This window comes from Frieseomelitta varia, unplaced genomic scaffold, assembly GCF_011392965.1.
Source record: "Frieseomelitta varia isolate USP_RPSP 00005682 unplaced genomic scaffold, Fvar_1.2 scaffold_160, whole genome shotgun sequence".
Lineage (NCBI taxonomy): Eukaryota > Metazoa > Arthropoda > Insecta > Hymenoptera > Apidae > Frieseomelitta > Frieseomelitta varia.
Window position 1 is genome coordinate 190,357 of NW_025109306.1, and position 24,808 is coordinate 215,164.

At 34.3% G+C, this 24,808-nt stretch overlaps 1 protein-coding gene across 2 annotated transcripts in view; it reads left to right on the forward strand.

Annotated features, from left to right (window-relative positions):
- Positions 1 to 24,808, forward strand: part of LOC122537267 (probable serine/threonine-protein kinase kinX) — a 67,839-nt gene that overhangs the window by 38,228 nt on the left and 4,803 nt on the right. The window lies entirely within an intron of this gene.

A 24,808-nucleotide genomic window follows, 5' to 3' on the forward strand; every position in this document is an offset into this window, starting at 1 on the left:
AAGAAAACCAGCAAAGAAGAAAAAAAAAAAAAAAAAAAGAGAAAAAAGAAAAAAAAGAAAAGATCGAGAGCAACGCGATAGCTTTGGTTGCTTAATTCGAGCTACGCCGTTCGTCGTAATTACGTAACGCACTATTCGAAGCTGTACCGGAGAGAATGGAAACGCCGTTTCAGAACTTCTCTGCTCGATGGCAGCGTATTTTATGTCCGTGAGTGTTGCTAGATTCTGTTATTATTGGAGAATTTGCCGGTGGTGCAGTGTAGATCAAAGTTATGGCTTCAGGAATGCGCGTTATTATTGGAATATTACTGTAGAAAATTCTGCATTGGTTATCGTTGCGCGCGAGCAGAAGTTGCGCTTCAGGAATGCACGGTGTGTTCCGTTGCAACTGGGTCAGACCGTAGCTTTAGACATGGTGGAAAATAATTTCATTAGGTAAAAAACGTGGAATAGTTTTGAATGATGGATCACGTACAACCGTACATATGTTTAGAAGTAACAGCGTTTCGAAGGCTTTTTAGGGGTAATTGCGTTTGTCTCTTTAAATGGAACTTGTCTGGAGGTTGTTTGAAAATTATCTGCCTGACACTTGATTAATTGAAAAATGTGTTTTAACTTTAGTTCTTTGAAACTGCAATTTACATTTACCTTTCACTCGTGACGTAAATTTTTTAATGAGCGATCAACGTTTCGGTATTTCTTAAACTTGATCGTTTAAAGATCTCGTTATTTCTTTTTGAACAAAATGAAGCATATAGTTCTTTCATTCAGTTTTGCCTAATGCGTACATGTACATATAATTGTCCACATATATGTACGAAAAATAAAACAGATTAAATGTCAGTAGACGAAGTAATAATTTTTAACTTTCATCCTACAAACACACAGTTCGTTCTATAGTTTTTTATAAATATTTATGTACCGACGACTTTTCAAATATATCACTTTTCCGTCAAAATCACACCAATCACACGAATTCCAACTGAAGATTTTAATGTAATAAAGAAGCAGTTTCAAATACAATTAAAACTGCATTTATCGAAAGGGAACGAGGTATAAGTTTCGTATTAATAATAAAACAATTTATTACCACGAATGTTACAAACAGACAACCTAAACAAACTGACTCGTTGAATTGATTTTTATTACTCTGCACGAATTAGGTACTCGATGGTGGAGTTGTAGTAATTATGATGATAAATAAATTAATATCACAATACTACAAATAAATAATAACTCCATAATTAATTTTAGTAGTTTATATAAAAATATTATCAATATAACAAAATATGTAATTACTAATAATAAATATCAAATAACGAAGATTAAACAATGACAGTTAAATAACGAATGAATAATTAACATGATGATTGCATATAATATAATATAAGTTTCTGTAAATATTTCCATGGTGATAATACAATTTACTAACAATTTTTAAATATTCTATTGTTTATATTAAATACACATCTCGACGGAACGATTTAATGAACATAGATATCGTTGATCTAAATTCTTCAAAGTCGAGGTCGCTGAAAAAGAGAGTCATCTCTCTAACCCCCTTCAGCTCATACGAATTATTCGTCATAGCTTTGCCTATTGAAGTGTATGTCATGGATTAATCTCAGAAATCATAAGAAAGAGGAAAAAGGAGTGAAAGGAGCAAAGTCGAAGGCGTTTCGTGGCATTTGTAAAACAACGTTCACCGCGTTGTGTCATTCTTTTTCTCTTCTTCTTCTTCTTCTTCTTTTTTTTTTTTCACGCTTCAGAGGTCCCGTTGGAACGCGTTAGGCTTAATTCTTCATAAAGCGCGTGTGTACGTTTTCCCTTTCCAATATTTCCACGTGAAAGAATTTCAACCGTGCCGAGAGCGCGGCAACCGGCGTAAAAAGTCTTGAGGCACGTACCTCTGCTATTGCACATATGTACATACGTGCGTACACACGCTCACGATCGTTGTTTCAATACGTGCACGAATATCGAAAGCCAGCTGTCTCGTAGGGGGCGGGTTCACAGCTCAGCGGGCAAGAATGTTTTTGTCAGACCTGGACCCCCTTCGCGTTCATCTTGTATTTATTATATCTCGTACGCGCCAACATCTTCGACTTTCTGTCGTTCGCGACAGAATTACACTCGCGTGTGATAGGAACGTGAAATGTAATGATTTTATATAGCCGATGTGTGTAATGTGGTGTTTTACTAGTTTAGGAAAAATCGTTTAGTATCCTTTATATCCGGAGCTATATAATTCTTATTATAAATAAATTTCGTTGGTTTTTATTATTTTAGTACATAGTTTTATTTTTATTATTTTTTTATTATTTTTATTTTTATTATTCCAGTATATAGTTTATATTTTAGTATATTTTTTATTATTATTAACATTAATATTATTTTTTTATTATTTTATCCGCGTTCATCTTGTATTTATTATATCTCGTACGCTCCAACATCTTCCACTTTCTGTCGTTCGCGACAGAATTACACTCGCGTGTGATAGGAACGTGAAATGTAATGATTTTACATAGCCGACGTGTGTAATGTGTTTTACTAGTTTAGGAAAAAATCGTTTAGTATCCTTTATATCCGGAGCTATATAATTCTTATTATAAATAAATTTCGTTTTATTATTTTAGTATATAGTTTCATTTTTATTATTATTTTTATTATTTCAGTATATAGTTCATATTTTAGTATATTTTTTATTATTATTAACATTAATATTATTTTTTTATTATTTTATTTATTATATTTTATTATTATTATTTTCTTTTTTATTAACTTGAAATTAGCATTTATTTTCATGGATAGAAGTACTTTGATATGAGAATAGCTGAAATGATTGTATCGTCGAGTTATGTTTATATAGTCCCTTCATTAGAAATTTCTATAATTACTAAAATGAAGAAAAATCGGGAATTAATTAAGTTAATTTTAACTTCAACTTTCCCTGACACATCACGACACGACTGTGATTAAAGATCATTATTTTAATTGACTTTGTTGCGTCTATCAAGCTTACAATTAGCCTATTACCACATATACATGACAGTAACACCAAATCTGTGATACGTTTCTCTCTCATTCACTGGAATACTCAACAATTCATCCTTTTATCATGAAAATGCTATTCATTATCCGTCACAGCCAACCACAAAATTCCGCAAACACGCGGCATATATTTCCATATCAGTTAAAATCGAAATTCAGGAGACACTTGTTAAAAGTTCATACGTTCGGTCGGAATCTTCAAGACGACCGACTAGTTCCTTCCAGACGGCATCGTTTCACATGGTTTCATCTTCGGGATCTATCGATCTTCCTCTTTCTCCTCCTTTTGCTTCGTCTGGCTTGGGACAGAGCCATGCGAAAAAGATAAGGATCCGATCGGAAGGAGAGAGAACAAAAGAGAGAGAGAGAGGAAAAAAAGGCACGATACGCGGAGAAAAATACATTTGCTTCTAAATATAGCAGATCGTTGGACGGATTTAGAAACGCTTGGCTCGTTCGCGTTTTTCAGTGCTATGCAGGAAGAGAAAAAGACGATAGGAAAGAGTCGTCGGGATTCTTGCAACAGCTCGCTGACTCCTCCTCGTCCTCTGCTTTTTTACAAGCATCGAGTGCAACAGACTTCGAGATATCTCCATAAATTTCCAAATAATTCTCCGTTTTTTTTTTTTTTCTTTTTTTTTTGTCCACCGAACGTTTTTGTCGTGGCTCAGCGTGAAATCCTGTCGGACGAAGCACGAAAGTATGCGAACCTCGACCAGTCTTTACCTGTGGCACGAATTTTTCTTCGGCTACCGTTCGTGGATAATGGGAACGTGACTCTTCGAGTGAGAAATTTACCGTGTAATTTATTCCTGGGACATTTTGAACGATTTTATGAAGAGTGGTTGGCAATTATGAGAATCTAAAGAGGTCAAAAGGGCGAACGAGTTCTGGAAAGTTACTACCTAGAAATGTATTAATAAGGTTCCCGGGATAATCTAATCAGACGTTTTATTTAATTAAGGTTTTATAATATAAATATATATAATATATATTAATATATTATAATATAATTACTATAATATAATATATTATAATATAAAGTTTTATTTATAAAGTTAATTAATTAAGATGTTCCTTAAAAATTGTTACACGCACTTCAGTTTTCAGTTAGAAATTCGAATTCAACTGAACTTGAACTTTGTGTACATTAATCAACTTTGTTCCACAATTGTGAAAGATGGTTTTTAATCTAACGACGAACGAACGAATGAATTGTCACGATACATTAAATTATTAATTACCACGAGATAGCTTCGACGAACTGTTATAGATGTCTTTCACTGATTCTCTTTCATCGATTAATCGGTCTGCAAAGATAATAAAAAATCTTTATCGCTAAACATTTCGATATCGATGACACGAATTGAGTATAACAATCTGTACAAATATGAGAATATATAACGTAACAACTAGCACAAAAAGTCACATCTATTATCAATGATAGAAAATGCGAAGCTAACGACGAAGGAATTCGCGTGATCGACGTTAACGAGTTCGCATCTGTGTCAATATTTTCACAGTCGTCCACATAAATACCTCGAAACTCTCATTCTCGCGCATTCCTCGCGGAAGCAATCACTCACCAGCACCATTCGCTTTATCCAATGCTCGTTCAAACGCGATCAAACCGATCGCGCGTTAGTTTTCAACGGCTTGAGCCCCGTTCCGATCGATTTAGTTGAGCTAACATTCGATTCGAATCGCTTGAACGCTAATTTAGCTTGAATAACTTGACTTCAAGTGTTGAGGTTACTTAACTTTGAAGTCACCTGCTATAACAGCGAATGAAACTGTGAATGCGTAGTTAAAAGTTTAAGGTAATAATAGTAATAATAAAATGATCAGTTTATGTAAGAAAGTGAATGAAAATTGTGGAGAATGAAAATGAATATAAGAGGCACCTTTAATAAAGATAACTATATATAATTATAACTGTATAACTGTATAACTGTATAACTATATAATTATAACTGTATAACTGTATAACTGTATAACTGTATAACTATATAACTGTATAACTATATAATTATAACTGTGTAACTATATAACTATATAATTATAACTGTATAACTATATAACTATATAATTATAACTGTATAACTATATAACTATATAATTTACTATTAAGTTACACAATTATAACTGTACAACTATATAACTATATAATTATATAATTATAACCATATAACTGTATTACTATATAACTATATAATTATAACTGTATAACTATATAACTATATAATTATAACTATATAGTTATATAATTATATTATATATAATTATACAGTACCTATATAACTATACAATTATATAAAGTTAAGTCAAAGAACTAATTTTTATTCAGACTACTTGATTTTAAGTAACTAAATCGAACGAGGTTGTTAAATAATTTTCACTAATTATCGTCAGAACGCAAACTGGCCTAAATATTCTCTTTCTCGTGGCATTGGTGTAGTTGTTATAATTGGAACTAAAACGGAGATATCTCTCTCTCTAAATGAACGATCGGCTTCTTCGAAGCAATGAAAACGCGGTAATTCATTTTTTTAGAAGGCGGAATCTCGGCGCAAATATCGCGGTAACTTACGAGTCGTGCGATAATGGGCGTAGTGAAGTATCCGGCCGAGTGAAAGGATCGCGATTCTATAACGTTCAAGCGTGGTCGAGAAATTTAGAGCTTATGCGCGAAGCTGTGAATAAATCAACGAGTTAACGCGATGAAAAATGGACGAGGCCAACGAAATGAAACTCACGGGGCTATTCGAAGACCGCTGAATTAAAATCGCGCCCACATTTTCGCCTGATTTTCGTCGACAACTAGACAACTTTCTAAATTTAAATTCTGAATTCTGGAAATCGTCAATTGTAGAATATAGAGTGGAAATAAAAAGTACTGACATTTTCAATACTTTTTATATATCTTATATTATTTAATATATATTATATATATATATATATTACTTTTATAATATGTAATAATATATACTTTTATATATTATTTTATTTTATATTATTATTTTATGTATATATCTTATATTATCTTCTATATAATCTTTTTATATATCTTATATTATTTAATATGTATATGTTACTTTTATAATATGTAATAGCATATACTTTTATATATTATTTTATTTATATTATTTTATACTTTTATATATTATTTTATATATTATATATTTTTCAATATCTTTGCATTTCTATATTTATTAATTATACTACATTTAACATCCGAATAAAATTAATTGACAGGCAAATGCGAACTATGGAAATTAGAAATTAGAAAATTTAAGTTATTCTAGATTTTTGAAAATTATTCAACTAAACAGTATTTCATACCAGTGTAATAACATACGTTGGTAATAAATAATCAGCGCTTTCAGAGGAAAGGAAATTCACATTATTTTTTGTCGTTTTCTTTGGTAGAATGTACAAAATAATTACAGTTCTATAACAAGTACCATGAAATATATAAAAATGTAATAAGAACGGAAAGATACGTGGCAAATTGTAAGGATTATTGTGTGGTAAGTTGGAAGAGGTTAGGGAACACTGTTTTAGAACTGTCCGCTAATGGTCGTGTCAGTCGTTCCTGCCACCTGATTCAGCAATTACCTGAACTTCTGTAATAGAGCACTTGTGTGAATTACAGGTATCGCTGGTTTCACGCGTTGCCCCGTGGGTTTAACGTTACTCAGGATTGGAGTATGCATTACGAGGACATTCTCAGTGACATAAACTGCTCTAAGTAGAATAGGGTTTTGCGCTTCGTTTTATCGACAACGTATTTTTTTTTTTTTTTTTTTTTTCACTGGTGAATCGCGTTTATTTTTCAATTAAATCCAATATTTCGTGTTGTGTAGTAAATATAATTATATAATCTTATACCGTATAATCATAATATAATATATATTATATTGCTATAATTATATGTACATATATAATAAGAGTAGAAAATTTTAAGAAGAGGTAGAATAATAGATGCTCCTTTTAGATTCTTATTCTTTAAATTTAACTAAATTCAAAGCGCAATTGAATATGAATGATCATAATCTTAAAGCTCGAAAACTGTTGCCTAAGACTGACACGTATAGTTCGAAACTATCTGTTAAAACTTTCTATCTGTCTGTTTAAAAACTATTGCCTCAAGTGTTAAACAAATTCGTGAAAGTTAAATGTACAAATGAGACACGACAACGTGATACTTTAAAATATAGCAAGCATTGTTTATAAATTTTAGTGCTCCTCGAATCATCCACCAAAGAATCGCAGACTGTTGCAAACACGCAGTCGATGAATTTAAGAATACATTTTATCAACATTTACAATAATCGCCCAAGAATTTCCAATTGAAACAAAACTGTATTATATTTCGTAACATTGTCAGACCGATGAATCACGAATACACACTTATTCATATATCGATTGAAAATTGGCGCAACTCCGTCTCCTCACGTCTATCCATCGTGCTGATTTTATAATTTATTTTATTTCAAAGTGACCTGGAATATATTTATACGTTTCATCAAGCAAGTTATTTCAACTTGTAAATCACTGCATCATTGTACTCTCTTATGTACAATAATTCGCTAATCACCTCGACCATAATCTACATCTTTAGACAAAAAAAAAAATAGAATCTTCTTTTTTAAGAATCCAAGCCAACACGAAAATCTTCCCAAGCAAATCCGTTGAATCGTGTGACAATGCTCAAGCTCTATGCACACGGAGGAAATGGTATGCGCGACAGACAATTTTAACCCTGTTCGCGTTAGAGTACAGCGTGTTGACTCTATTCGTGAATCGCGAATCGGGAAAAGATGGGAAAAGATAGGTAAAGGTTTCCACGAACGAAACGGAAGACACAAGACACGGTGACGAAAGAGGCGATGAAATAAAGAGAGATCCACGATCCAAGATCATTGATCATCCTCAGGGGCAAAGTGTCTATGATTAAAGAGTGTGTATTGGGAGCGAGTGTGCGCGCGGGGTGGCGAGCTGGCGGATCGCCAAACTCTTAATTCCTGCGGCGACCCAGACGAACTTTCGGTCGTGCCGATTATTACCGCCTCTCTTTCCAACCTCATTGGCCACCGGCCAAACATGTTGCAAACATGCTCCGGAATTCCCCTCGCGAACACCTTCGTCGATACGTGCGCGTCGCGCGCCACGCCGGTCACCCATTGCTCTCCATGGGAAAAATTTCTGATGGCTTTGAGGGAAACGCTCTTTTCGGTTATTACATACGGTTGTTACGCTTCTCTGTGTGATTTTTGCGAGTTTTTACATCGCTGGTGGTCACTGAAAAACTAAAATGATACAAAAGGAAACTAACTTTTACAAACACGTGTTTTTTTTTTTGTTTTTTTTAAATCTTTTGTTATTTCATTTGGAAATATAATTAGTGGATCTTTTCCAGTATTATATAAGATTGAAAATCGAAAAGGTTATGGCTTTTTCAAACCCTTCAGTTTTTTTTTTTTCAGTGGCCACTCTGTGAAAATCATGAGTTCACATTGTTGGACAAATGGAGGCGAGTTTTTATATTTTTCTTTGTTCTGTGGCATTTTTATGCGACAACGAAAGAAGGTACACCGAGATTTCTTTCATTTACTTAACTTTAGATGTTTTATATATTTTCGCACGTTTGTGGAATTTTCTATGTGTCAGTCTACGTTTAAATTCCTCGTGACGCACTTTTAAAAACATTGGAAAATAACTATAATAAAGTAATTATAACTAACTGTGTAGAAATAGACGAGAAATCATCGGTACCAGCGACACTAACCATTCTCACCGTTTAACTATCGTTTACTCCATTCTTCGACTTCTGTGTCTATTTTGAGCACCACGCAAATAATCAGATCGGTTGAAAAAGACAGAAACCGTCGAAATACAGGGTGGTCTAATTGAGATCTCCCCATAAACAGAACTTTCAAAATCATCAACATTTTCCAAAAGACAAAGAAAAGAAAAGAGAAGAAAAGGAATATAAAAAAAAAAAAATTGTAATTCCTCTGCTCGTATAGTCAACCAGGAAATAAAATCGCAGCACAGAAGAGATTCCACATCCAGGAAGCTCATTATTGATCCTTACTTGCACTATACGTCGATACATTTTAGATTCCGGAGGAAGTGTACACTCACGAAAGACGACGTAGACATTTTTTTGTCCTGTGAGTCCCGCATTAGCATATGCAAATTTTTTCTGAAAAAAATTCAGAGATGCAAAAAGACGCACGTAGCAAGCAAAAATAATACAAAATGTTAATAGCGTGGCTGTTACAATATTAATAGATGAGACATATCCACGCAGGATATAACTTCTTACAAAAGTTTGTTTGTACACGCAATGAATTTGAACTATAATTCCCACCAACATCCACAATCTCGTTATATTTCTTCTCCTTCTTCTTCTATTTTTTCTTTAACGTCGCATCGACAGCGGGGTCATTAGATATGTGCGTAGTAGTTTATGTTTTTGAGATATTTTAATACTTTTTTGTATGTCATTTTGAGAAGTCAAGGTTTATGTTTGCGTTGATTCCGTCTATATTTTTGTCTTTGGGTTTCTGTGGTGTGGCATTCTTCTAAGTTATATATATTCATTTCAGCCAGTTACTTCAAAATTTCTTTTTCTACTTCGAACAAGAGAGAGAGTCTCCGGTTAATAAACTATCGAACCTAGCATTATCGAATGGGAACGCGAATGGGAACAAATCAGATTCAGAAGAAATTTTCTAAAAATGCGTCTAGTCGGGTGCCTGCTAGAGTAAAAGTTGGTGGTCTAGGTCTTTCGCACGGTACTGTACGAGTATACACGATCCTTGGGCATCGTGATACTAGCGGCGACCAGGGAAAGATAAAAAGAATAACAAGAAGAAGAAGAAGAAGAAGAAGAAGAAGAAGCTGCCGCCTCCGGGAGGCCTCGAGGTCGTGGCTGCGTAGTTCCTTTACGCTGGCTCCCACGAGCTCAGCCACCAACAGTCGCTTTCCAGATCAGATTCATTGACCCCACTGAATCTCTCTCTCTCTCTCTCTCTCTCTTCCTCTCTCTTTCCTCGCGGTGTCTTCCCTCATGTACGTAGAGTTGGCTGCCGGTGCTTTTTCTTCGCGACACTAAGCAAAGAAGAGAGGGAGGAGGCCATTGGAAAAGGGGAAAAAACCGCGATATCGTGGACACGATTAATGCGACATCACAGTCATCATCGTTGCGACATTTCTTTCCACTGGTTCAGTCGGCTTGGATAATGGTGCGGAGAGAGTATACCGAGTTCACGAATACAAAGTTGCGATAAGCAGGAGACGTGCGTGAAGGTTTTGGAAGTTGACCTGGGTTGTAGAGGTTCCACGTAGACTGATAGCACGAGAGAATTTTAATCAGTTGAAATATATATTTATTGGAACGAAATTAATTACGTTTCGGGAGATTTCTAGAAACGAAAGGAAAGAAAAAGATCTAACGTGTAATAAGAACGACAGCAATTGAATTATTTTCTAGAAGAACACGTGACATTATTATTTTGAAACATTTAATATTGACATTGAATATAATAGCAGAAGATACAAGAAACTTGAACCTTATTTATCACTTTTCTCTCTCTCTCTCTCTCTCTCTCTCTCTTTCTGAGTGAAGAATTTGATAGAAATTGTTCTTATAATCTGCCAAGAAAGAAATGGAAAAGGAACGAATGTGTCAATGTAACTTTTGAGGCGAAATTTTTATACGCACAGGCAAGGCTGAAATTAATCGAGAGTAGGGGAGCAAAGAAGTAGCACAGGTTCACCATGAAGCTCGTTTATCTCGAAGGGCGCTACGAGGGTTCCGATATGGCGCCCTAGCAAAGAAAATAAACGATCGAGCAAACAGGAAGCCAAGTGCACGGGAAAAAGTCACGTGCCCTAGGCAGAGTGCCAGTGGCCATGAACGGGGAATCTATGAAGGTCTTCGAGACCAATTGCTCACCGAAATTGTTTTCGGAGGAAGAGAGCTTCGCCTAAAGACTTTTCAGCCTCCTTTTCGCACATAAAATCGCTTTTCTGTATATTCTATAATATATTCTGCAACATTTACATACACAGCAATTCACATGGAAAGTGACAACAGAAATTTTAAGATGAAGACACTTTTTACTTTCGTCAAACGTGCGTCCTCGTTTTAATTTGTCGCTCGTCATTCTTTAGCATCTCGTGCGCAAATTATCTGTAGAAAGAACTATCGTTGATTACGAAATAACGAGTTGTTTATTCTTCAAACATTGTTTCTTGGTCACTTGGACACGAAATGTTTTTGTAAACATTTGTGATATTAACGTAATGAAACTCCTCTTTTAACAACACGTCGCGATATCTTTAATGGGATTCGATTACACACAAGCCTCGATTCTAAATTACGTCTGCACGACGTAATCGACTCGGTTTTGTCACTGACACATTTTCCACATGTGTGACGATCGCGCGATGAAACGCGAAATCTGTTACTACAATTACAGCGTGTTTACATTCAGTCGATCGTACGATTGTATCAACGATTGTCATTGGTTCAATTAATATCCATCACAGAAATGCTGTTACCAAGATATACTTACTTCTACGAGATAAACTCCAGCACCAACACGTAAAAAATCCATCTGTTTCTAAACAAGTTACTCTAAAATTGTTTCACCTCCCCTTCGAACACCATTATCGGTGAATAAATGACTATCCAGTCTTTCACAGTCAAAAATCCATCACAGAGATCACCTGTCTTTAACCACTTTGCGCTTGCAACTGATTGCGGACCATAACGAGCGACCAAACCGTATACAATAATTCGCCGCTATAATAATTCTTTTTGAACTCGTCGGTACGATATCACCGGATAGAAATTGTTGAGAAGTGACAAATTTATTATTTGTCTTGCCTGTTTTTTTTTTTTTTTTTTTTTTTTTTTTTTTTACTTGAATATACTTAAAACTGAGGAAATGCCACAATTTTGGAACAAAAAATTCTCGACATGCGTGACACGTCATTCCAGCGCAAGAGGTTAAGTCACGAGGTTTAACGACATCCGCTCGATCGATCGATCGATCGAGTCCGTTACAAAAGGCTATCAAACTCACGATCGATCATATCCGATAAACATCTCACGTGGAGATCAGGCTGACACCGAAGAGATTCGATGAGTTGTACAGCTACAGCTCGCACACACTTTGAACAGCGTCTTTGAAGTCCGTAAAAAAAAATGCAAAGAAGGGAGCGGAAGAACAAAAGGAAGAAAAGAAGAAAGAGTGGTGCCAATCTTCTGGAACTGGAACACGATCGTCGGCTGTCGATCGAGGAGAACCTGGTCGACCAGAGAAACCAAGAGTAGCTGGTTTACTAATCAGCCGAGAAACGCCGCGATTACAATCCCGTGGAATGTGCTTAGAGCCGTCGTTTCGAAAGGCTTCTACTCTCACGGTTCTACCGGCTGCGTGTATTCCGGCCGATCGCGTGTGTGCAGATCGCGGTTTACAGGAATTCGTCCACTCGTAAGACTTGGAGAGATTGTGCTTGATTCATTGACGATCGAAGCTCTTTCCGTAACAGAGGGGAGCAAACGAATTCCTTTTCGTTCGTTTCGAATCATTCTTTGCATCAGTTTCTTCATCAGGCTGCATAAATTTATGCTGCATTATTATATCTTTAGCGGACGTAATTGGAAAGGTATAGAATGGCAGGTAGAGATTTGTTTTATTTTTCTAAATAACTTTAGAAGGAGAGGGTCTCCTATTTTCTGATGCATTGTGTTTCGTCTCTCTTCAACAAGATTACATTATGTACGGTAGTTTTAAATTTTCTATTCATTTCATGTCACATATATTCTCTCTTCATTATTCGAACGAATCACGAATTGTCGTAAACGAGGAAATTAGATTAACTAATTATACCTGTATTGACAAGATCGTGCAACAAATGTGATAAGAAAAAAACATTTTATCGATACATACTATTTTCTGATCCATTGTGTCTCATCTTTCTTCAACAAGATTACATTATATACATAGGTTTAAATTTTCTATTCATTTCATGTCACATATATTCTCTCTTCATTATTTGAACGAATCACGAATTGTCGTAAACAAGAAAATTAGATTAACTAATTATACCTGTATTGACAAGATCGTGCAACAAATGTGATAAGAAAAAAACATTTTATCGATACATACTATTTTCTGATCCATTGTGTCTCATCTTTCTTCAACAAGATTACATTATATACATAGGTTTAAATTTTCTATTCATTTCATGTCACATATATTCTCTCTTCATTATTTGAACGAATCACGAATTGTCGTAAACAAGAAAATTAGATTAACTAATTATACCTGTATTGACAAGATCGTGCAACAAATGTGATAAGAAAAAAACATTTTATCGATACATACTATTTTCTGATCCATTGTGTCTCGTCTCTCTTCAACAAGATTACATTATATACATAGGTTTAAATTTTCTATTCATTTCATATGTTCTCCCTTCATTATTCGAACGAATCACGAATTGTCGTAAACAAGAAAATTAAATTAACTAATTATACCTGTATTGACAAGATCGTGCAACAAATATGATAAAAAAAAAAAACATTTATTATCGACACAGATGATAACGTGGCCTGATAAAGTGAAATTTAAAGGGAAAAGTAGATCGTCGTTGAATTTATCGCAATATAAAATAACGAGGTCAGTTTCGTAGTAATAAAAATTTATGGTAGTAATTTCGTAATTATGAAAATATTCTACTACGAAAATAAAGAAACTCTTCTCATTGGAAAACAAATGTAACGTATAAATTTTATGTACAAGCAGTGCGATAAATTACCTGAAATGAAAGGAGGCGACGAAGGGAAATATTCGGTGGTAAAGTAACAGGTGCACCTCACCCTGGAGAATGTTTCATACAATGTGCTCCTTGAAATTGTTTCGAAATCATTTGCATTATCTCGTGCAGCTCCATGTAAATCACAACGATTCGTATTACGCGTAATTGGACGAACGCTCCACGCGATTTGCTTTGATGTTGAGGAGAGGCTGGTATTTAGAGCGGCTTCACGTCTTCGTGATTTTATTACACCGTCCGAGGATTGATCAACTTTACCGGTTTCATGGGAATTATCTTACAGAATCTGACAAAAAGGTCATGTCGTAAATGCGTGTTTATAAAGCTTGTTTTTGCATCCGATTAAATGTAAAATTCGATCGGATGAACCGGTAGGAAAACAGTTAACGAGTGGACAGAGTTTAATGGAGTTGTAAGCTTTATTATTGATTAATCCCGAAAACACTAATGGATTTTGCTTGTATTGCTGCAAAACACATTGTCGATGAGAGCAGGTCGATGTTACTGGGGTCCCAACATGTTATTTAAATTGTTGTCTATTCATAAAATACAGTTTAGAGAGAGGAAATAATTAACACGTGAAGAAAAAGCATGGTAATTAATTTGATCAGAAATTTCTTCCTCCTCGATAAGAAAAGATCATTAAATACTCTGCCACCCGTTATTTTTAAAATACCATATTGTCAATAAGAATTTAAACTTCTTCTTTTTTTTTTTTTATAAAATATTCATACCGATGAATCTTTTTTCCAGAAAAAAACAAATAAAAATCTTTTAGAATATACGTAAATTCTCCAAGTACGTATTTCAGTATTCAAACGTATTCAAACACGAAAGATCATCCCTTACGTCAGCTCACTTTCGTTCGAGATCATTGCAGTAATAAAAAGAAAAAAAAAAAAAATCATTGTAAATGAATTCGCTAGATCAGTGGGTAATTTCTCGGTTTCGCAATTTGTACATCGGAGTTGTAGCTCCACGCTTAGGATTCATTGAAGCCACGTGTCCTTTCGCACTTCGTGGTAAAAAGTTATTTAAGGAGAGGTCAGACAGTCATGAATCATTGTAGATTCGAAAGGCGTGACACGTTGGCCTCGCGAGGAACGAAAGTTCACGAAGACACCGTCTGCATCGCTCATCTCGAGGCCGTTTAATCCTCTTGCAGCCAGTCTCGGCCGATATCGATTCTGATTCGATGCCGTTTGTTTAAAACTGCATGAAACTGATGACAAAATTACGAAAGACGGCAGTGTAATTGAAGAAAACGTTTGAGCTTCCTTAATTATTTGGTCGAGCTAAATTTGATTAAATGCCGACCTATTTTGTAAGAATAGTATTATAGAATATTACATGTAACTCGTTTTATTTTATTTTCGTCGAAAATTTTCTAACAAATCGAGTGAGATTTATAAATATTAACCCATTTATAAAATTAATATAAAAAAGTAATATTAATTAATATTAAATTATAAATATTCATAAGATAAATTTTTATAATATTTAGCGAGATTTATAAATATTAATCCATTATAAAATTAATATTAAAAAATAATATTAATTAATATTAAATTACAAATATTCATAAGAAGATAAATATTTATAATGTTTAGTGATATTTATAAATATTAACCAATTTATAAAATTAATATTAAAGGTAATATTAATTAATTATTAAATTATAAATATTCATAAGATAAATTTTTATAATATTTAGTCAGATTTATAAATATTAACCCATTTATAAAATTAATATAAAAAAAGTAGTATTAATTAATATTAATAATTAATATTAAATTATGAATATTCATAAGATAAATTTTTATAATATTTAGTCAGATTTATAAACATTAACCCATTTATAAAATTAATATAAAAAAGTAGTGTTAGTTAATATTAATAATTAATATTAAATTATAAATATTCATAAGATAAATTTTTATAATATTTAGTCAGATTTATAAATATTAACCCATTTATAAAATTAATATTAAAAAGTAATATTAATTAATATTAAATTATAAATATTCACAAGATACGGTCCGTTTAAAAACAATTAGGGACGTTGTCTGAAAAGACACAACGTGCCTCCTCGGCACTCATTTGAACCGGTTTGGCTACCGTGTTTTTACCTCGGCGACGAAATGAGACAGAGTTATAAACGATCTAACGAACCGTGAACTGCTAGATCAATGCTCGAGATTAATATCGAATCGCGGGTATAAATTTCAATTGTCACGAACCGAGACTTCGATCGGAGAAAAGGGAAATGAATCCAACACGCAGTCGCGATACGCCGCGATATTTTCACCGTTTCTACTCTGGGCGTGTTTGCTCAAACAACAAAATGAACGCTGTTGTGGAATCGCGTCGAAATTTTCCACCGGCTCCACTGGAAATTTCGTCGAATTCGCGGGAATTCTCTGGGGATCGTCGTTCGATTGTTATTCGACGATGATTAACGCATCTAGATCCCGGAGCGTGTAAATGTTAGTTCCATCGATTCCGCTGGCCCGACGTAAAACAAACACACTCTATTTCTCGCAAGTATATACGAATTACTAAGAGGCTTAAAGCGGATAGATTTCGATGTTCTTTTTCTTTCGCTTCTATCTCCAACGGGCCAGTCCTGGTGAGAAAGGTTTGCGATACGTATGTATTTTATTGCAATTTTATTGCTTCTTAATCGTGGAATTTTATATGCCTATATATATATATATATATACTTTTACACTTTTAAAATTTTCACAAAGTGTGTGGAACTTTCATCAAGAGAAAAAAATAGAATTTGCAAACGTGTCGACAAAATGAAAAAAATAAAATGATTCATTTGTCGATTAAATGAAATAAAAATGATCTGCTCTGCAAAGTTTCCTCCGAATAATGATTACTTTTACACTTTCAAAATTTTCACAAACTGAATGGAACTTTCATCAAAAAAGAAAAAAAATAGAACTTGCAATTTCGTCAAACGTGAATAAAATGATCCATTTGTCGATCAAATGAAATAAAAATGATCTGCTCTGCAAAGTTTCCTCCGAATAATGATTACTTTTACACTTTCAAAATTTTCACAAACTGAATGGAACTTTCATCAAAAAAGAAAAAAAATAGAATTTGCAATTTCGTCAAACGTGAATAAAATGATCCACTTGTCGATCAAATGAAATAAAAATGATCTGCTCTGCAAAGTTTCCTCCGAATAATGATTACTTTTACATTTTTAAAATTTTCACAAACTGAATGGAACTTTCATCAAAAAAGAAAAAAAAAAGAAAACTTGCAATTTCGTCAAACAACGTGAACGAAACGATCCACTTGTCGATCAAATGAAATAAAAATGATCATCTGCTCCGCTTCGAGGTTTCCACTCGTGGTGACAAATTCAAAACTTAAAAATAAAATAAAAAAGAAGAAAGAAAAAAAGAGAACGATCCGATGAATTTTGCCAATAATTGTGAATGAATGGCGCAAGCGGTTATCTCGTGGGGGGCACGCTAGACGAAGCGAATGAAACGAGGGAATTCGTTGGACGACGCAACGTCCCGAACCGGTTGCAAGTGCAAACGAGCGCGCAACGATAACATTATCGTGGACCCACCCGTTGCATTGTCAATCGCTCGGTTCAAAGAGTCGCCGCATTTGGAGCAGCGACGTTGTTATCTCGCGCGAAGAGTGCTCCCGATACAGAGAGGCGATTGCACGCGAGGGCAGCGAAAAACAGGGGAGGTTAAACCATTGAGAAACACGATTGGATAGTAATGGACCTCGCGGAGATCTCGCGGCTGTGAGAAAAGAGACTGCTACTGGTTGGTTATCAGCGCACATTTGCATTCATGTTGGCTAGAAAGTGAGCGCGCGATCGCCGACTTTCCTCGTTCGGCGACGCGGATAGGATTTTCTGTTCAGGCGATTACGTAACGGAAGCTGCGATCTCTTCCGGGGATTTGGCGCAGCCTAGCGTGAACTGATCGCTGGTTTTGCGAGGAATAACGCTGCCGTTTCGAGAGAGCAGAATGACGATGTTTTGGAAAAATAGGAACTGCTTTGAAACGAAACTGAGAAACGTCATCTTCTTCAGGATTTATGATTCTATCTCGAGTGATGAATTGGGAATGTTGGATTATATCGTCGACAAAATGGATGACTCTCTGTAAATGTCTGTAATTTTATATTAAAATGAAACTTGGGTGTAACTAATTCTTTGGTCGTGTTGTAAATTAATTTTGTGAATTGATCAAATTGTCACGCGACAACCTAGTGTGTATAATCTATTATATTATAAGTATTATAATATAATATTATATTATTTAATTATTATTATTTAATTATAATATTATATTATTTAATTATTATTAATAACTTATTAATTTAGATTTGGATATTTAATTTTAATATCAATATCTATCCGCAATGAAATCATCGACGATTTCACAGGCAGGTTGATATTTTTATATTTGCAATTAAATGTAAATGAGAACGATTCGAAGTATTCTCCATTATTGGCTATATAATAGTAATCGAGAGGGATTACTATTAATTTAATTTAATTTCAGGGATACGCAGCACTTAAAACGCGAAACACTGCGTTTATTGCCAATCGTAAACCATTGAACTTTATTCACTCGCGTTAACTGTCTTAACACGATAATAGGTAATAAAGAAAGTTGTTTGTTTGGGTTTTGTAAGAATCGGAAGAAAAAAGAAAAAAAAAAAAGAAAATCAAATCGCCACGTGAAAAATCAAGTTTATCTGTTCTTCAGAAACCTCGGGTTAACATTCCTCGTTGGTAACACGCGGTACAACGTAATAAAATAAATAAAATGTTACAATGGTCGACGCACTTTTCACAATTTCAACTTCCATTTAGATTTTTAGCACGTCGAAGCTACATACCGATAAATTATCAATAAAAATCAAACTTTGTTCTACACGATCGTATGTCGAAGTAACAACCGTTCGACACGGAGTGAAAAAAAAAAAAAAAAAAAAAAAAAACAAGTGTCCACTCGTTTCGTGAATATTGAATGAACCACCGTGAAATTCGAGTATACTTTTATCGTAAAAAAAAAAAAAAGAAAATAAAAATGGTGAAAAGGGAAGTGGTCGACAGTTTCATGGCGTGAAATCGAAAGACACGCATTGATGAGTCTGAAACCGCATTAAGATTACTCGAGTTACCTGAATTCAAGTAACTCAGCCCCTCGAGAATTTTGTAACTGCGTGTAATATTATAAAAAAAAACGAACGCTTGTAGTGCTGTGTTTGAAAGTTGGAGATAAAAAATATATAAAACTTCAGTTGTTTAAATACAACAAAGCTCACCCGTTGTTTGCTATCTTTTGTTAAAAGCAGTGATTCATGCTCAATCGGCAAAAATTAAACTACGTAATCAATCAAATTTAACTTCTGAATATCTCAAACTTGAGAATGATTCTAGTTTAAGTTCTGACAGTTTTGAATATAATACATTGGTTCTACGAACTATAAAATAAATATTCTTAACATTCTTGATAATAATGATTGGCTCTTAGAAAATAAATATTTTTAATATTTTAATAACAATTCATTACAGATCTGTAAATCATCTCAATTTCTCTTGAGAAAATTATTAATGAATATAGTATAAAACTATAAAACTAAGCTTCCTTTGGACGCAAGAAGACGCTGTTAAAATTGCAAAAAAAGAAGAAAGAAAAAAAAGGAATCTCGCGTATCTCTTCAAAGACGTAATTCCATTAGTCAGTCGTGTGCAAAGCAACTTGCTTGAATTCAAGTAATTTGACTAACTCGAAAGAGTCTCGTTGATTTCGTTGAGACCGAAAGAAAAATAATCTCGTATGAAATGCCTGGTTTTTCTTCTCGAGGGAATCTGATGATGGTGCTCGTTGTTATTAGACTGGTTTCTCTTTTATTTGTACTATCTCGTATTTCCATGAGTCGTTCGTTCGTTGAGCTTCCACTGACCGGCGATCGTGCAAACTTGCCTCCTACCGGCCAGACCTTGTTCTTCTGATCGTAAAACTTTCAACAGTAACACTCTCGAACCGAGGGAACGCGTCCGTTCTACGAGTTTCTTGTTCGATTCTTCTCCTCGCTTCGTTCGGCGAAATAACGAGGAAATAGTTGCCTTTCTACCTGTAAGAAAGATCTATCAAATGTTTGAATACCTCTGCCTGTGTAATTGACTATATATCTTCTATTTTCTTGAACAAAGGTTTACTTTATTTTCTAAATATATTATTAAATTCCTGCAAGTGCACGAGATAATGAAAAAGTCTGTTTGTAATTCAAAAAGGGACAAAAATTGATTGAACGTAACATGATAGTTTTATAGAACAAATTTGTGTTGAATATTTTTAAGTTTGTATTCATTCTTACTGTCGCTGCTGCACATAAATCATCTCAATAGAAAGTTATGGAGGAAATATAAAGTAGAAGTCAAGATTTTCTAAATTATTAATAAACGCTAGTCACATATATGTTTATGCTTTTAGTACAACACGTCAATTGATTACTTAATTAATCGTCAAACGTTGATATAATCATCAACTCTTAAAACTCTAGACCTTTTCAATCTAACCTTCTGAATATTATAATTCTTTTCAGAGTAAATCTACGATAATAGATAGATAATATATATATAGATAATAGATTATAATTTATAATATTATATAAAATATAATTGTAATATAATTATATTATAAATATATATATAAATAATATAATTCTCTCGATAATTCTTTACGTACTTACAATTTAATGAACGCACGAATAGAAAATTTATACGACGTATTTTCTATTAAGGGATCGTCTGGAAATTGAAAATCGTTCTGCAACAAGCACGAGCTGGCAGTACGCTGGCGAAATCGTAGTATTTTTAAAGAGATGTTTTCCTTCTCTCGGGGGCGATAACGTTCCATGAGTAAACGTTCCACCGATCATGCGTAGGTCACGCGATTTTCGTGCAAAATATACAAATCGTGTGCGTAAACTGTACGATCGCAATCGTCTGGAACAATATCATCGTTTTTTTTTTTTTTTTTTTTTTTTGCAGGTTGATTTGTTTTAAGTACGCGGAAATCGAACGCGAGTTCGCATAATTTACGACGTTATTTTCGGCCTCTCGTGAGTCACCCGATGTAACAAAAACCTGATCCGACAAGAGCTGGAAATTTCGGTCAGAAGACGAATCTTTAGCTCAATTAATATTACAATTCTTAATATATTATAGTTAATGTTAAATTCTGTTGATTTTCCATTGATTTTTATTGAGAACACTTTACAAAATTTTAAAAACCACAAAAATATAGAGCATGAAACCATCAGCCAAGTACTTAATGCACTGAAGCGATCAAATGGATTAAAAGATGTACAATTAATTTGTAATAGCAATACATTTTTATATATATCACATAATTAATAATACATTATACATATATTATATATTATTAACAATACATTACATTATTAATAATATTATTATTACTAAATATTATTAATAATATATTAATTTATAATTTATAATTAATTTATACATGTAACTTGTTATGAATCTCATACAGCATCTAATGAAATATCGTTCTTTGTTAGATCATTAATTAGACGCTCCAGTATTAAATTTATTCACAAAATTACTTCGTACTACTCTCCTTTGTGTCAACTGTCGTGAGGCAAACAGCTACATTTGTACGTACAACGAATTAATTGCTAGTAAAAGTTAGAAAATTTAAAAAAATTGTTAAGAAACGCAAGGATTCTTTTGTGTTTAATTTCTGCTATAAACTGTAAGATCAAATGAAGAGTCTACTTGCTTGAAAACAAAGAACTTGCACACCACGAGACCAGGGCTAAATAGAAGGAGTTTCCATCATTAGAGCACACTTACACTTTTAATAGCCCTTAATAGAGACACAGCTCTTTCACGCGCGTCTTTAGATTATCATGTGCAAGAATGTGGAACGTACTTGCCGGTATCTTCGAACAGGAATTCCTAAGCACTCTCGAGTTCGTTCTATCATCGACGCTTCTGTTTTATGTTTCTGCCAATGGTCACCACGATAACGCGATTATTATCGATGTCTCACGTTGGAAGTATGCATGCTCGTCTTCCTGGTTCCCTGGTCTATTTGTCTTTCAACTTGGATTCGAATGTCAAACAAAAAGATATTGCGCGGTTATCGCAAATTTAATGTGATTGATTCAAGTAATGCCCTTTTGAACATTCTGAAATGCTCCAAAACATCGTAAAATAAAATGAAAATACATTCTAAAACAAAGCAAAGTATTTCAATATATTCTACATCATTCTTTTTTTGTCAAAGATAATTTTAATTTCACGACGTAGTCAGCAAGAAATTTTTATGTCACGTATAAAAATTTCGCTCTTGAGTTATATAAAACACAAAGTGCCTAATAGAATGGAATTAATCTTGACAGAAGTTAAAGTTTAGAGATGGAGAAATTTGTTCAGTAGAAGAAAGCGACAGAAATTTAGGGGAAGTATGACGAATTAGGGTATGACGAATTACATAGTTGCTGACGGAATTTTACGAGTGTTTAATAGTCGCCATTAGTTTCCGATCGACGATGTATTTCTGTGAACGCGGCTAAGCGAGTTATTCGAGAAAGGAGAAAGTGAAATGGCCCTAAACCCTACGTTCTATTTCATTGTGAAGTAGCATCGACACGTTTCCCGTTTAGGTCTTTTGGCGTTTTATAATTTGCAGTGAATAAATTTTTTTAAATCACACTAGTTTCATTTCGCAATATTCTTTTTCAATAAAATTCATTCAACACTGATTGTACACGTACAACATTGGTATGTATAACATTGCATATGATAACACGGTACGTGATAGAACAAAACGCTGTACATCACGGGACAGTGAACGTGTTGAGATATACTCGTATGAAATTATTAATATAAAAGTTATTAGAGATGACTTGTATGTGAAATTATTAACGTAAAAGCGTAACTCGACATTTTCTAAAGCATTTAATAAAATAATAACGTATTTTGAAATATTTAATAAAGAAAGTTTAAGCAATTCTTCCATTCTTTTCTTTCCACTTTTTCAGTCTGCTTAGCATACGTGAGCATTTTTTGGTAAGAAAATGCATTATTAATAACGGGTGTTTTTATATTTCAAATGTCAGGAACATTCGTGCAGTATTCAGTCGAATTTAATAATTCAAAGAATTGAGAATAAGAATCGGATAAGGAATAATCTCAATTCAGAGAACTGAGATTAAATCGAATCAATAAGCACTAAGTGTCCTCACACCGAGCCGTAACCTCGAAGATCTCGCAATGAACTCACCGTATTCACGGATTACAAGAGAAAATGTAGGTTCCTTGCATAATCTGACCTTTGATTCGGCTTTGTTGTAACGCCTTGTTTCAATGCAACTTTCATTATTTAGAAAGGTCGCAAGACAAGAGAACGTGCATGTGTATGTATCGAATCGTAGAAGGTGATCAGTGCAGAACGTTAATTTCTGCATCGTGTATTATTCTTCTATCACCTGTCTGCATTCTGTCCGATTGGAAATGCATTTCTTATATCGTAGAAAAATTTTTCTGCAAAAAGATCAGCATACAATCAGTTGACACGTTACAGAGAGAAGAAAAAAAAGAAACTGGTGCGCCTAACGTCATATACCGTCATACATTTAAAGATCAAGGATATCGTGTATGAGTTAGTAATGCGACACTCAAAAGGCTACAAACCAATAAGAAAAATATTTTACAGTGTCACGAAGTAATGATGAAGTAACGTTCCCTTTATTTCACTCTTCACTTTATCCCAACTATGTGAAATACTTGCGACAATCCCGTTCCTTTCGGTTCTGATCTCTACAGAACTTTTCCAACCATCAAAAGCATCAATCTCTTCATCTTGAGAAATTGATCGCTCCGCACGACAAATCAACAAGAACAAAATCGTTGCAAAATGTCATTTCAATCGCAAAACGTATTGTCTCTTCATCGAGCAACCATAAATCTCTATCGTACCTCAGGACCGACAGTTTCACTCGATGGAGCAGCGAAAACGAAAGTAATAGAACTAGAAAGGATGTTGCGAGGGAAGGGGAGAGAAATTCGATCGATCATCCACTTAATGGTGTTTTATTTCGATCACGAAATCCAGCGGCGCCATCCCACGTTCCTCCCAGTGTGTTTGTGTTTATGTGTGTGTGTGTTCGCGTGTTCAAGGTATCGAGGATGCCTGACACGTTCGTGAATCTGAATCTCGTGTTTGTCCGGCCTATTCACAGCCGTAGACATAATCGTGGCGTGGCTGCATAACGGTAAAAACAGATCGACGTGCATTCACTTTTCCCCGGGTGGAACACGGCGTGCAGTTTCTATCGCGTTCACCAGACGAAGACCGCTGCCGGGCATTGCAATACCTTTTAAAACTGACGAGTCATCGATCCACCCAGTCACCGTGTACAAATAACTCTAATGGAATTACCCTTTCCTTTCGGTGTTTCGCTCCCCGAGAATGGAACCGATCTGCATCAGCCTCTCCTCGATTCGAGAGAGAGAGAGAGAGAGAGAGAGAGAGAGAGCAGGCAAGCTGGAAAACAATATAGTTCAATGAAATTTTAATCGCCACTGAATATGAACGTTATTGTCCAAGTCTGGCTTTTGGAAAATAAACTGTGATCAACTCTACCGCCTACGAGTGGAGTGGGCATATGCTCTCAAATATCGAATCATCTATCATAAGCCATGGGGGCACGTGTTAATTTTGAACGTAAAAAGTCGAATATAATTATATAGTTACGATAGCCTATTTATTTTGTAATTATCCTTATTTAAAATGTATTAAGTGTTAACCTAAACGTTTGAAGCTAGTTTTTAAATTTAGTTAGTACTGTTAAAGCT